This window comes from Hippopotamus amphibius, chromosome 2, assembly GCF_030028045.1.
Source record: "Hippopotamus amphibius kiboko isolate mHipAmp2 chromosome 2, mHipAmp2.hap2, whole genome shotgun sequence".
In the NCBI taxonomy this organism is placed as follows: Eukaryota; Metazoa; Chordata; class Mammalia; order Artiodactyla; family Hippopotamidae; genus Hippopotamus; species Hippopotamus amphibius.
Genome location: NC_080187.1, coordinates 90,803,541 through 90,819,690, shown reverse-complemented (window position 1 = coordinate 90,819,690; position 16,150 = coordinate 90,803,541).

Genomic DNA, 16,150 nt, shown 5'->3' with positions numbered 1-16,150 from the left:
AAAGGATCCTGTTATTCAAATGCTAGGAAAGCTCAAAACTTTTAATGTCAAACCATTATTTTTACATTAAAACAAATCAATGTATTATGAAGTAAAATGTTTTTTCACATGAATTTCTAAGGAAATTATTAAACCTCAAAGAAAATTAAGGGTTGGAGTTCCCTGTAGGTCCATGTTTCTTTCTAACCTGATAATTTCTTCAGGAAGGAAGGAAAAAAGGAAAAGAAATAAAATGTGAATAAAGATATGTACATTACAGCTATAATTTACTTTTTGATGAACTCCCAACCCCTTGCTCAAAAGTTTTGTTCATATTCTCAAATAGTTTTCCAATTTGTTTATGTGCTTTCTTGCTTATTTTGAAAAACAGGCAGATGGGCTTAAGAGAGAAAGAAAGAAAAAGTAAAGAGAAGAGATAAAGGAAAAGGATGAAGAGGAAGTGGAGGAGAAAAGCTATGTCTTGTTCTGTCCTTGTCTTTGAAGTCGATCACGTTACATGAAATGCTAAAAAATCTAACAACCTGGAATTCACTAGCCCCAAAATCTGTTTTATTCTCTTTATTTCTGTGATTACATGCATCCTTTTAGCAGAAATTGCTGAACAGTTTTCAGCCTACTATACTCTCCCTGTCAAAGTTTTTATGTATGTGTTTTCAATCAACATCCATCTAGTAAATATTTACTGATAACTATCTATATACAAACTGAAATATCTCCCTAAGTAAGTGATCTCAACAGAGGCACACTTTTGGCTTAAAGTTTCATCCTCTCTTTTAACAGTACTGTATGACTATTCTAAATGATTTTTTAAATGTAGTTAAAGATATACTTTATAATGTTTTTACCAGGAAATGTAGCCAAAATCATGGCATATGTTGCATTGTAATCTGGGCATTTTGAAAATGAATAAGGTATGTTTCTCAGATAATTTTTAATAATTAAACTATACTCATTTTTAAATATGACTAAATATATTCATCAATCCATAACACAACTTTAACATAAAGGTTAATACACTGGTAACATAAGAACAAGTAAATAAGCTGTTTCTTTCAATATTTATTCAAAATACTTCATTTGCTAAACAAATATTTATTCACTGCTTGCCTGAAACTGAGCTAGGTAGCACAGCTAGTAGAGAAAAGAATAAAATAAAGAAGTTCAGAGTGGTAGAGTATACTGGGATAAATGATTTTCAGAAGCCATCATACCCCAGGTGGACATGGCTACTTGTATTATTCATTTTTTGTGCTAGTATCATGGAATTAATCATAGAAATGTCATGAATGGGACAATATTGGTGAAACTATTGTGTAATCATTCATGCCTTAGAATCTCCTGGGTTGAGTAAATACGTGTGAGAAAATGGCAAGCAAATCACAAGGGTCAGATTGGAGATACATGAGAAGGGCCAGGAATATTTCCAATAATGGATTGTAGGCAAAATGACCCATGAAGGACTGATCTCCTCTTCCTGCACATGACTGCCAGAGTGTTTAAGTCACAAGAGAATATCCCATCTATGACTTTCAGGGACTAAATATTGAAGACATAATGCCAGTTTGCCTAGTTAGGAGGGTTTGTTAGCTGCAGTGGTGACTCTCCAGAGACAAGTGACTGAGGAAGTTCATTCCAATTTACCAGCAATTTCTGTTTCATGCTGTTTCCTGGGGGTGCACAATCCTGGGCACTTCTGACTGGAGTGGCTTCCTAATCTCAAGGCTACAGAGTGGGGGTAGATTTTGAGAGATTTTACCGTATGATTGGTTTCACCACTGTACCTCCATATTTTTTTTTTTTTTTTTGCTTAAAGAAAAAAGAATGCCAAGAATATTTGAATTTATCAACTTGAAGGAATTACTGATGGAAGAAAACATCAGAGGAAATGATAAGAATGTTAGCTTCTCTTTGTGATGTCAGAAGTGATACAGATATTAAGAAATACTATTATCTTAAGTGCATAGCACTATATTACAATAATCTTTGAGAATTATGAGAAGAATAAGAATAATCAATGATGCCTTGGTATATCTACTCTGTTTCCCTCTTCCTCCAGTTCCTTCTCTCTTCTGCTTATCCCAGATTATATACCACACCATCCATGAATGCCTTCCTAATGAGCTTACCTGGAAAAATACTATCACCTACTTCTAAGTTTTTAATATTTTGCACTTTATTATTTATGGCACTTATCATGCTTGCCATATACTGTAATATTTTGACCTAAAAGGAAAACACAAGTGAAAGAGTTCAGAACAACTGCTTTATAACTCCTTATTGCTAACAGTGCTTCAGCACGTACCTTTACTTTGCTTACCCTTGCAATGGGGTCTTAGGTCTATGCAGTTTCTTAAGGAAAGTAACTGTATCATTCAGTCCTTACAACCAGAGTCAAAACTTTCACATATATTTCAGAATAGTCTGATTATTACTAAGGAATAATAAACAATTTTCTTCTCTTTTCAGTTAGCCATCTAATGTTTTAATTCATTCTAATGTAATCATGGGAATGTCCATTATTAATAATATGTCCATAGGGAATTTATATATTAATGTAGCATCTAGCGTCTTAAATACAGTGATTTTTAAGACACTTCCAGAGAAGGCTAGGGTTTGTTTTGTAAAAGTGCTTTGGAGATCACTGTAAGGGACAGGACTAGATAAGGTTTTAGTGAAAAAAATAAATGGACTACTTTTCATCCCAACTTCAACAATTGTAGCTCAATTTTTTTATAATTTAACTTGGCACTGTCTAATCAATAAAAAATCAATTGTTAAAAATAGTTTGAAAGCCACTGATGTAGTGCTTATAACAAAGGTATTGTTTGATCAATCTGTTTTAATTCTGGCTCTGCCACTTAGAAGCTTACAGACCCTGAAATAATTATGCTTTCTCTTGTCCTATGAAAATCAGACAGTTTATTCCTACCATTCTTCAGATACACCTGATGAACAATTTCCCATTCTCCCTAAGAAAAATCTTGGTCCTAAGGTTGACTGGTTGTGGATTGAAAATACCATTTGGCATTTCTGCATTACATGTTGGTTCTGTGGGCAGGAACGTGGTCAGTTGGAGCAAATTCTAAACTTCCCTAACTTCCTATGGAACGTCATTTTACCAAGTCTACTAATGCTGCAGTTCTTTTTATGAACTTTAAGACTCGTATCTCTCTGATTTCTTAGTTAACATATTTTTCCCTGAAGACACAATTATCAAACTTGGTTCTCAGTATCACCTTTTCTGATGGACCTTTTATTACTCATTTGACTGCTTGAAGTAAGAGCTTGATCTCTGCATCCCAAAGATATGTTTGGAAAAGGCTCCACAGGATCTCTTTCATTTATGGGGCAGGAGTATAAGACAGTCAGTTTCATAAGTAGATCAGATGGTGGTAAAGTGGTAAATAGAAAGTGGTAAATCAAGATGCATAATTTTGACATCTAGCCTGAAATAAATTTCCATTTTATGTACATTAATGTCAACCTGTAAGCCTAATGACATGTATACTCTTTATGACTGTTTAACTGGGTTTTAGATTTCAGCCTAAAATCGTGGCTTTCAATCTGAACTGCAGACACATGAAATAAATAACAATGTTTTTATGTAACTAATGGGAAAAAATCTTAGCTTAAAGAAAAATGTAAATGTCTATATTTTGTGTTAAAGTCAGAGTAAATGAAATATTTACTATTTCATGTTTAAAATATTTGGAATTAAATTCTATATCTAACTTAGGGCTTAGTAGTTCTTATGAACACTGCTGATGCAGAGAAAATGGCCATGCTGTGAAAATGATGCTATTGTGACAAGATGCTATAGTAAATCTAGTAAATGAAAACTCATTTCTATCATATTATAATAGAAATGATAATAAAATATTATCAATTATAAATAGTAATATTACAATAGACCCATTAAGACCAGTTGTTTCTTAAACACGAGGGTGAGTCAAAAAGTATCCGCACTCTTGTTATATTAAAACTTCTATAAATTCTACAGCCAGAGTGCGGATACTTTTTGACTCACCCTCATACATATAATAATGTTACATATGTTATAAACTTATAATAGAACAAAAATATATTTATTTCCAGTAGAAACAAGCCATATATCAGGCTTAGCATTCCCAAATTCCTGCTCCTTGCTTATACATCATTTCATCATTATCTTACAATTACCCAAGGTCCCTTTCATAATAATCTTGAGGCAAATTACCTAAATTGTTAAAATGGTGTGGACTCCATAATTTCTTTTGGCAGGACTCATTGATTTTAAAGTTACATGGTCATTAATTGCCAGCAATATCTTCTAATCCAGGTAAAACTGATTATAGTTCAAGTGATTTTACTATATTGTTTAAGAAACCACTGATCCCAGCCTAGAGGCTATGACATTATTAATTTTATTCTACTACTCTCAGGGCAATTAGTAAGCAATTTTGCTCCTGCTTCTTCTAATTTATGTCATCACAAGGACACAATAGTCCGCTTTGTGTGTCAGAGAAGTATGCTGCAAATGAGAATCTTTAGTGTTAACAGAAATCTTTTGTTTATGGCTTTGGGTTTTCACAATTTAAAAGTGAGAATCACACACTTTTAAATCAGTTTTAAAATCAATTACGTAGGACATGCCACATGCCCTTTCGTTCTGAGTACACGTTCAGAACAACATTATCGATTTCAACTGTTAGAATTGTCTACAAACCGAAGATGTGCTGTTGGGTCACCTTCCCATTTGACCCGGCGGGTCTCGGAAGTATAAGGGCAATTTTCTGCAAGACAGAGAAGACAAAGACTATTTTTTCTGTTCCCTGGAACAACTGCATTGAGAGTGGATTTAAGTCTACACATGCTTAACTGTATGAGTTTGTTTTTTTTTTTTAAGGCTTTAAAGACCTCATGAAAGCAAATGGCCTATTGTCATCATTTCCCTTTAACAGTCTACCACTGGCATTGCTATTCAAAGCCATGGTATTATCGACAATATTTATGAATTGTTAAATGATGAAACAGGAAAATAGTACTTTTAATTTCATTGTTTCACTCTGCTTTAGTGACATAAAACCATAACTTTTATGAGAGTCTGTAAGAATAAGAGAACCTCAAAGTTCAAGCAATTATGGGGGAAAGAAAAGAATATCATGCTGCCCTCTGTTGCAAAGAGCTAAGTTCAAAACATATTTCCCTTTACCTAAGGGATTTCATTTGCACTATAATTCTCTAATTCTTTTCAACAAGTATTTATTAATTGACTTCCCAAACTCAATCAACTGATGCTTAACACAGAGTCTTTACTTGTATCTTCCTTCATGCAAGTACCTTAGAGGTATTACTGAATGGAAATAACTTTAACGGCAAAAGAAGTATATGATGAAAGAAATTTTTGTGTATACCTTTAAGCATTCATTTAGTCAATGAGAAAGGAAGTTTTAAGAACTTCTTGTGCTGAGTATTGTGAATATATAACTGCAATGTCTTGTGGTAAGAACAGTTATAAATAAGAACAAAGCATTATGTAGGACAGGTGAAAAGAAAAAATTATAATTTGAACAGGGTAAAAAGTGGGATGAGTATGTACATAAAAATTATTAAACTTTCTCTCTCCAAATATTACTTTGATCCTGTTCTCTCTCTCTCTCTCTCTCTCTCTCTCTCTCTCTGGGATTCCAACTCTTGTAATGTTAGAACTTTTCACTGTGTCCCAATGTTTCATATTCTCTTTTCTCTCTTTTGTCCCCCACCTGTTTAGCTCTCCATGATTTACACTGGGTATTTCTATTGACCTCTCTTTTAGTTCACTAATCCTCTTTTCTAATGGCTCCATATATTATTACATACTGAATTCTTAACTGTATTTGTCAGTTTTAGATTTTTTTTATTGTTTTTATAAAATATCGAATCCAATTTTCTGGTGAAGTTTTCCATCTCATCATGTCATTTTTGAATATATTTAACACAAGTTCATCAAATTTGTGACTTATAAGTTCAATTATTTGGGTTATTGGTCAGTGGCATTGGCTCCAACTCTTGTTCTGTAGAGTAATTTTTGATAGAATATTATGCATTTATCATCTTCTTTAAAGAACGCGGGAGTCCTACTCTCTGGTACACAAATAGGATAGGACTAGAACATCTAATTAGAGGCTGAGCTGACTAGATGCTGGGCTGAAGTTTTCGCTAAGCTCTGCTGACCCCTGTATAGAACCCCAGGGGTTCTTCCTGAGAGTCTGGGAGTTTGCTGGGCCTTCTCTTCCTTGGAAAGTTCTGAATTCCAATATTTTTCTCCTCCTCACTGTACGATAACGTAAATTACCATCTTTTTCAGCAGTATTCTGCTTAGTTTTGTAGAATTACCAATTCTGTAAAAGCCTTGTTGGGGAAGTTGCTGAGGGTAGGGCTCACTTTCCCTTCATCTCACTTCTCATTGTAATATTGACCCCCTCAAGTCCTGTCTACCTGTTACTGCCAAATTCCCTTCTTTACTTCACCAGGTCTATGAGACTGCCAAAAGTCCTGGTTTGTTAACTACATGGCTGTAACTATCTGATATTCTCAGTATCTCTCCTGCTCCAAGAATAACCAGAAAGAAAATCTGCTTACACACTTTCAACTCACACTTTGTTATTCCCTTCTTTTAGCAGTCTTGACTCTCAGAACATTTTTGTCTCAGCAGCTCTCTGAGACTTCAGAGATGTCTTTTCTACTTTTTCTTAACAGGGGCATTAGCGTGATAGAAGCTACTCAACATGTCCTAGACAATTCATTTGAATAGTATATGTTTATAACATTTGGGAAGAGACTGGGTGATAAAGAAAAGTCAAATTGTAAAGGAGCATACATGCTGTATTGAAGCATATGATCTTTATAATAATAATCTGTTGAAGATTTTTAAGCAATAGAGTGTATATTGTATTTAGATTTTAAAAAGACAACACTGTCAATACAGAAGATGGCTAGAGGGATATGAGAGTAGACGCATTCTATGAAAGACAATAAATGAGTAGGAAGTAATATAGTCATTTAATGACTATCAATTATCTCTTGTATGCTAAACACTGAAAGGTGACAGGCTTTTATAAACTTTACAGTCTTAAAATTAATTCTTATATGTAAGAGAAAACTTCATTTCTGTTTCTAAGATAATTAGGTTCGCTAATATTTTCTTATTTCCTTTTTCTAGCTTTATTGAGATATAATTGACATTAACATTGTGTAAGTTTAAGGAATAAAATGTGATGGTTTGATACACATGTATATTGCAAAGTTATAATCACAATAGGTTAGTTAATACATCCATCACCTAACATTGTGTGTGTGTGTTGAGAAATTTAATTGCTGACATCACACCCCTAAACTAGACTCCTTAATCACTTCCTATCTGAAGGGATTCTTTGAAAATTCACCTTTCGATATAGACTAAAAATTCAGGCTGATGGAAGTTTTGCAATCTTCAACACGTGCCGTTCTAGACTGTCCTGGTGATTGTATCCAATCCTGTTAGCCAGAGGGGTGCATGTGTAGCAAGATTTCATGGGCCGGGTCTGGTACACTCACTAACTTTCATACTTTTATAAAACATTTTTGATGCATTTTATGTTAGCACGATATATTTAACAGCTTTGCATGGCACATCTAACTACAGCCATTAAGCCTTTCATTTAACTTTCGACATGCAGCCATTTAACAAATATTTTTGGATTCTAACAGGTGCTTGTTTCATCTTAGATGCACAAAGTAGACAAATATCTCTGCCTTTGGGAGACATATTTTTGATGTCAGGGAGACAGAAAATAAGCAATAAACACAGTAAATGAGCAAACTATGTAATATGTTAGAAGGTAATGAAAAGAATGAAAAGAACAAAAGGCTGAGTATGAATGCTGAAGGGTAGCATTGGTAGTTTATAATTTTAAATAGAAAGTTTAGTGCAGTTCAGAGCATGAAGATTTGAAGTTTTGAGTAATTGACCATACAGATATCTGTTGGAAGATATTTCCAGACAACAGTGAAAATGTAGAACTTTGCTTGTTTGTCATATTCTAGAACATCAAGGAGGCCAGTGTGGCTGGAGATAACTAAAGTAAAAAAACATGAAGTCAAAGAAGGAACTAGAAAGGCCAGATCACACAGGATCATATAGATATCACATTGCTTTCGGTTTTACTCTGAAAAAAATAAGGAGCCAGAAAAAAGATATGATCTTATTTACACTTTTAAAGTTTAATCTCTTTTGTGGGTATATATCCAAATGAAATGAAATCAGTACCTTAAACAGATATTTGCTTTCCCATGTTCACTGTAATATATTATAATGAAAAATTATATAATTCAGGCATACAAAAAGAAAGAAATCCTGCCATTTACAAAAACATGGATGGATGTGGATGACATTATGCTAAATGAAATAAGCCAGACACAGGGAAATAAATAAATAATTGGCATGATCTCACATATGTGGCATCTAAAAAAGTCAAATACAAAGAAACAGAGTAGAACATTTATTACTGGGGCAATGAGATGGAAGATATGGGGAAGTGTTGGCCAAGGAATACAAAGCTGCATCTATGTAGGATGAATAAGTCTAGACAGCAAATGTACAGTATGATGATTGTAGTGAATAATTTGCTCAGACTACTACTTTCAGATCCTTTCACAATTAAAAAAATGTTAACTACATGAGCACGTGGATAAGTTAATTAGATGACTGTAAAAATTGTTTCACTATGTATATGTATATCAAATTATATTATACAACTTAAATATACACAACTCTTATTGTAAAAATAAATTAATTAAATAAATAATTTGAAAAGCTTCACTATATATGCTACATGATGAGACTTTAGGAGCAAAGTTAGAAGCATGGAGGTCAAGGGAAAGAGTGTAGCAGTTATACATGTGAGGAGGAGGGTCAGTAACTTGTCCCAGAGGACTAACAATAGAATGATAAAATGATGTCTGATGCTGAATGTATCCCATCTACCTTGGATATGGGGAAAAAAAGGGAGAATCAAGAAAGACACCAATACTGACAACCAATACTGAGATGGGGAAGGCTGTGAATAGAGCTGGTTTAAAAAGATCAGAACACTGATTTTAGATAGGATCTATATGGAATATCTAATGGGCCTGAAAGTGAAGACATTAAATAATTAAACTACAAATTTGGTGATTCAGAGAAAGGTCTAGACTGAAGATATATATTTCAGAGACTTTGATAGGTGGATTGAATTTAAAGCCAGGATACCACACAAGAGCACTGAAGGAGTAAGTGTTAATAGGGAGAAGAGGATGAGAACTGGTCAACCATTGCCTTATAATATAAGGGAATTACCTCCCCCACCCCCGCAAAAAAAATGAAGACTTAGATTAGAAATCAAGTGTCAAGGAAGAGAGAAGGATTAACCATATCAGATCCTGTTGTCTGGTCAAGTTAAATGAAGACTGAACATAATCCATTAGATTTACCAAAGTGAGAAACAATGAAATTATCAAAATCTTTTTTGCTTGTTGTGTTGTACTGAGTTTTTAATGGAGAGGGGATTTAAGGGAGACCAGGAGATGAATTGGAGAATTTGTGTATAGTCAATTGTTGGGGAATTTTGGTAAAGAGGAGAAAATATTTCTTTAGATCTATTTCCCACTGAGAAAAAATAGAATTTTCTAAAAAGGATTATTCTAAAATGTTAACCTGTCATCCTGAAAAGGTAGTTTTAAAATAATAAAAGAAAATGATAAGTAATACCTAGAAATAGTTTAGTACTAGCATTTTATTAAACTATTTTCTTTACTGGAATCCTTAAAACTGAAATATATTTTCACATATATCTTACTTAGGTTTTTCAAATAAAGTAACTTGTTCCATTTTAGAAAATAAATTGCACAGTGTCAGAAGTGCTAGACATAAACCTTGCTTTCATTATAGAAATATCACAAAAATTTAATATGACACAGAGAATGGAATACATATCTTCAATAAAATATAATTTTCATATTCACAAATGATATAAGACCATTGAAACTGCAAGAGCAATCCATGTATTCCGAACTTAAACTATCATATTCTAATCATTTAAATAAAATCTTATAAATTTCACTATTTCAATTCAGAACCCATTTCTATCTTTCTTCTAATAAAATGATTAATTATTTTTGTCATTTTATCTTTGATTTATAAACATTTGGATGATATAAAGACTTAATTGTAACAGATTAATAGGAGTGTGAAATGGAATCAACATTTGGACTTTTAAGAAATCATCATTATTATTTTCAATTGCTCAATACACAAAATCACTAACAGAGTGAACATATTCTATTAAACCCGCTCATGAAAGATAATAATGTATAAATAGTAAAGTCTTTGCACATAGTAGCACTACTAAAATATTTAAGAACATGTAATGGCCAAAAGCCATTTTACTCTTGGAAACGATACTACATATCTTAGGAATCTGCATAACTGAATAAGAACTATAGGAATAATAAAGGTTGAGACCTCTCCTAGAATTATCAGTTAATATTTTTTTCTTTCATTTTGGGCTTACCCAAGAAAAATTTAACTGCATAATAATCCAAATGGTGCTATTTTTTTTCTTTGTGTATTTTAGTTGGGATAGCATTTATTTTGTTATAAATTCAGCTGTCATCTTGTTTATGTTATTAAACTTAGAAAATGTCTCTTTCATAAATTTACAAAAGTAGTAATAAAAAGAAAGAAAGAAATACCACCACATATGGTTCTTAAATTTTCAAGAAGTCCAAAATGGAATAAAATGGTGAGAATGGGCATCCTTGTCTTGTTCCAGAACTTGGATGAAATGCTTTCATCTTTTCACGTTGAATTTGATGTTAGCTGTGGGTTTGCTATATATGGCCTTTATTATGATGAGGTATATTCCCTTCATAACCACTTTTTGGAGAATTTTTATTATAAATGGAGGTTGAATTTTATCATACTACCCAAGGAAATCTACAGGTTCAATGCAATCCCAATCAAATTACCAATGGCATTTTTCACAAAACAAGAACAAATAATTCTAAAATTTGTATGGAGATATAAAAGACCCCAAATAGCCAAAACAATCTTGAGAAAGAAGAAAGGAGCTGGAAGAATCAGATACCCTGGCTTCAGATTATACCACAAAGCTACAGTAATCAAAACAGTATGGTACTGGCACAAAAACAGACACAGAGATCAATGGAACAGGATAGAAAGCTCAGAAATAAACCCACACACTTGTAGTTAATTAATCTACAACAAAGGAAGGAAGATTATACAATGGAGAAAAGATAGTCTCTTCAGTAAGTGATGCTGGGAAAACTGGACAGCTACATGTAAAAGAATGAAATTAGAACATTCTCTAACACCATATACAAAAATAAAACTCAAAATGGATTTAAGACCTAAAGGTAAGATCCAATACAATAAAACTCCTAGAGGAAAACATAGGCAGAAGCTCCTTGACATAAATCACAGTAATAATTTTTTGGATCCGTCACCTTGAGTAATGGAAATAAAAGCAAAAACAAACAAATGGGATTTAATCAAACTCAAAAGCTTTGCACAACAAAGGTAACCACAAATGGAATGAAAAGGCAACCTACAGAATGGGAAAAATACTTGCTAATGCTGTAACCAACAGTTTATATAACTCAATATAAAAAAAAACCCAATAACGAATAACCCAATCAAAAAATGAGCAGAAAACCTAAATAGACATTTCTCCAAAGAAGACATAAAAATGGCCAACAGGGATATGAACTGATGCTCAACATTGCTAATTATTAAAGAAATGCAAATCAAAACTACAATGAGGTATCACTCTGCACCAGTCAGAATGGTGATCATCAAAAAATTTACAAGTAAGAAGTACTAGAGAGGGTTTGGAGAAATGGGAACCCTCTATACTGTTGATGGGAGCATAAACTGGTGCAGCCACTATGGAGAAGAATATGTGGGTTCCTTAAAAATCTAAAAATAGAGTAACAATATGATCCACCACCCAGATGTCCACTCCCGGTCATATAGCTGGAAAAGATGAAAACTCTAATTTGAAAAGATACATGCACCCCAATACTTATCACAGCACTATTTACAGTAGCCAAGACATGGAAGAAACCTAAATGCCCATTGACAGATGAATGGATAAAGAAGACTGGTATATATGTATATATATATGTGTGTGTGTATATATATATATATGCAGTGGAATATTACTCAGCTATAAAAAGGGATAAAAAGAGCCATTTGCAGCAAAATGGATGGACCTAGAGACTATCATAGTAAGTGAAGTAAACCAGATAAAGACAAATATCATATGATATTGCTTATATGTGGAATCTTAAAAAAATGATACAAAAAAAACTTATTTACAAAACAGAAATAGAGGCAAAGACATAGAAAACAAACTTATGGTTACCAAAGGGGAAAGGGGGGTGAGGGACAAATTAGAAGTTTGGTATTAACAGTTATACACTACTATATATAAAATAACAACAAGGACCTATTGTATAGCAGAGGGGACTATATTCAGTACCTTGTAATAACCTATAAAGGACAAGAATCTGAAAAATATGTAAAAGTTGTATATATATATGTATATATATGTGTGTGTGTGTATATATATGTATATATATGTGTGTGTATATATATATATGTGATTCACTTTGCTGTACACCTGAAACTAACACAATATTGTAAATCAACTATACTTCTATTAATTAATAAATAAATACCTCACGTAAGTGGAAAAAAATAAACAATTTTCAGTTATAGAATTATATCCTAAAGCTTAAAATATGAAAAAATCAATTATTATTTGCTATCATTTAATGGTGATAATCAGATTAATAATTTTCATAGACACAGAACATAATATAATGAAGCTAAAATCTAAAATATACTCAAATAATTGATTATATTTATGATTCAGAACACACACTGAGCTTTCAGTCCATTTCTGTCATCATTAATACTTTAGCTAGTTGTTCTTCAAACATAAAATATAGATTATTGTCATTGCAATTTAACTTAAGATAAAAGTAAAATTTACAACTTCTTCCAAACTCTACACCTCTATTATTTTGATAACTTGAACACAAATACATTCCAATGATTTAGCTTTGTAAAATTTTTTCTCACTTTTAAAGATTGTAAGATCAATTTATTTACCAAAATGAAATGCCAACAACAATGTGAACATTAACTTATAAATCAGCTTGAAAAATATTTATTTTATTTTTTTATAATCAATGACATGAGAAAATATGACTCATGCTTATTCATTCCTGAATGAATGTTTTCCAAAAATGATATTATTGTGACCTTTGGATACTAATTTCATTGCTGTAATTCTGAGAAATACATGAAGGTTTAAAAATTACTTTCTATTAAGTTATATTAATTATGATGCATATTATATAAAACATTTGACTAATTATCTGAACTCAGGCAATCATAGACAACCAAACCTAGCATTGAGAAATGTTAATATCTTCAATAATATAAAAATGTGATACACTGAATAATGTGAATTTAATTTTTAAAAAAATTTTTAAGGAACAAATGATTGATTTTTTTATTTGGGGGGGTGGGATCATAATAGCTCCTTAAACAAAAGTATTAAGTTGGCCAAAAAGTACCTTCAGTTTTTAAGTAAAAATAAAAGACATTTTTCATTTTCACCAAGAACTTTATTGAGCAATATATTCATCCTTTTTTTCCACTATCTTCTGCCATTTCTCGGGCAACTTCATAATTTCCTCTTCCCCAAATTTTTTATCTTTCTGAGGAAAGAAATGTTCCAGGTTCCTTTTACAGTCTTCCAGGGAATTGAAATTTTTTTCATTGAGACAATTTTGTAAAGACCAAAAGAAATAGAATTTCGAAGGTGCGATGTCTGATGAATATGGCGGATGAATCAGAACTTCCCAGCCAAGCTGTAATAGTTTCTGCCTGGTCATCAAAGAAACATGTGGTTTTATATTCTCCTGATGGAAGATTATGCACTTTCCATTGACTAATTCCAGACTCTTTTCCTTGACTGCTGCTTTCAGCTGGTCTAATTGGAAGCAGCATTTGGAATTAATCATTTGGTTTTCTGGAAGGAGCTCATAATAAAGGACTCCCTTCCAATCCCACCAAATATATAATATCACCTTCCTTGGATGAAGATGGGCCTTTGGTGTGGTTGGTGGTGGTTCATTTTGCTTGCCCCACAATCTCCTCTGTTCTACATTATTGCACAATATCCACTTTTTTTTATCACCTGCCACAATTTATTTTAAAAAGGGACCGTTTTCATTACATTTCAGTAGAGAATCACATGAGGAAATATGGTCAAGAAGGTATGTTTTAATTAACTTATGTGGAACCCAAACATCAAAGGGATTCACATAACCAAGCTGTTGCAAATTATTTTCAATGCTTGATTTGGATATTTAAGTACATTGGCTATCTCTCACATGATATAACATTGATTGTACTCAATCAATGTCTTGATTTGATCGCTATCAGCTTCAAGTGGTCTACCTGACCATGGAGCATCATCCAATGAGAATTCTCCAGTATGAAACTTCACAAACCACTTTTGACATGTTCAATCAGTCACAGCACCTTCTCCATACACTGCACAAAATTTTTTTTGAATTTCAGTTGCTTTATTACCTTTCTTGAAATAATAAAGCATAAAATGCTGAAAATGTTCCTTTTTTCTTCCATCTTCAATATTAAAATGGCTACACAAAAATTCACCAATTTGGATTTCTTTTTTAAAATGCATGCTGATATGACAGCTGTCACATACGATCTAACAAAATTGCTTCAAATGAAGTTAAAGACAACTAAGCACTACTAGAGTCATCTCAAGGAAAGAAACGAACGCACCTTTGGGCCAAACCAATACTTTATAAAATATATGGTGCTAAATGCATCTTATTTTTATTATTATACTGTGGCTATACTCAATTAATAGAAATATTCAAATAAAAATAAATTACAAAAGTATATGCATTTTAATATATCTTTGTCAGTGGCAACAAACTCTAGTTTTACAGTGATAAAACCTAGGTTTAATCTAAAATTCTTTAACTTTCTACTGGTATAAAATTAAGAGAATTCATTACTGTCTGTAAGAGCAAAATTGCTCAACAATAAAATGGATATAATACGCACCTACTGTGATTGAGAAGTGCTTGAAAAACACTGAAACATTGTATGTGCTATAAACAATCAATTGCAGTCATTCAGAAATGGATATAGACAGAGGATAAACTGAACTTAGAGAAATGCTTTATTTTTTCATTTACCATTTTCAATCAGTACTGCTTGCCTCAAATTTACTTAAGCTTTGATTCAGTTTGTGTCAAATATGGGTAAATAAATAATATCTTTATATATAATCATTAAGGTCAGTACCCTCTGAAATAATATGGTGAATATGCAACCTCAGAGTCAGAAGCAGAAATATTCTGTATCTTTAGAATTTTTATTGAATTATAATATGTGTATATAGAAAATGTAAAACTGAGATTTGTGGAATCCCACAGTAAGTACTTATTTGTGTTTGGCCACTTTCCCCCAATATTTCATCTGTGAGATATATGTAGTTTTCTACGGTGTGAATATACCACTGTTATGCACTATACAACTGATGGATATTTTGGTTATTTTCATTTTGGAGAACATATATACCTAATTTCACTGGGTGTTTAATTAGTAATGGAATTTCTGAGTCATGGGGTAGATATGGTTTTAGCTTTACAGATAATGCCAAACGTTTGATTCAAGCTATTAGCATAAACTTACTTTGCTGTGGCAGTTATGATAATTCATTTTTCCCCATATCTTATCAATATTTGTTACTGTCTATCTTTTAAAAATTTAATCATTCTTTTGGGTGTATAAATAATTTGCACTGTGGTTTTAATTTACATTTCCCTAATAACTAATACAGTTCAGTCCCATTTCAAAGCCTTATTAATCATGTTTTTTTGTTCTATGAAATGCCTGTTGAAATTACTTATTCATCATTTTTATTAGCTTGTCTGCTTAAGTTATTTATGTGAAAAGTTTTAAAATATATTATGGATTTGAGTCTTTTCATATGTGTGTATCAATGTGTATCGATACATGTATATTCATAATGGA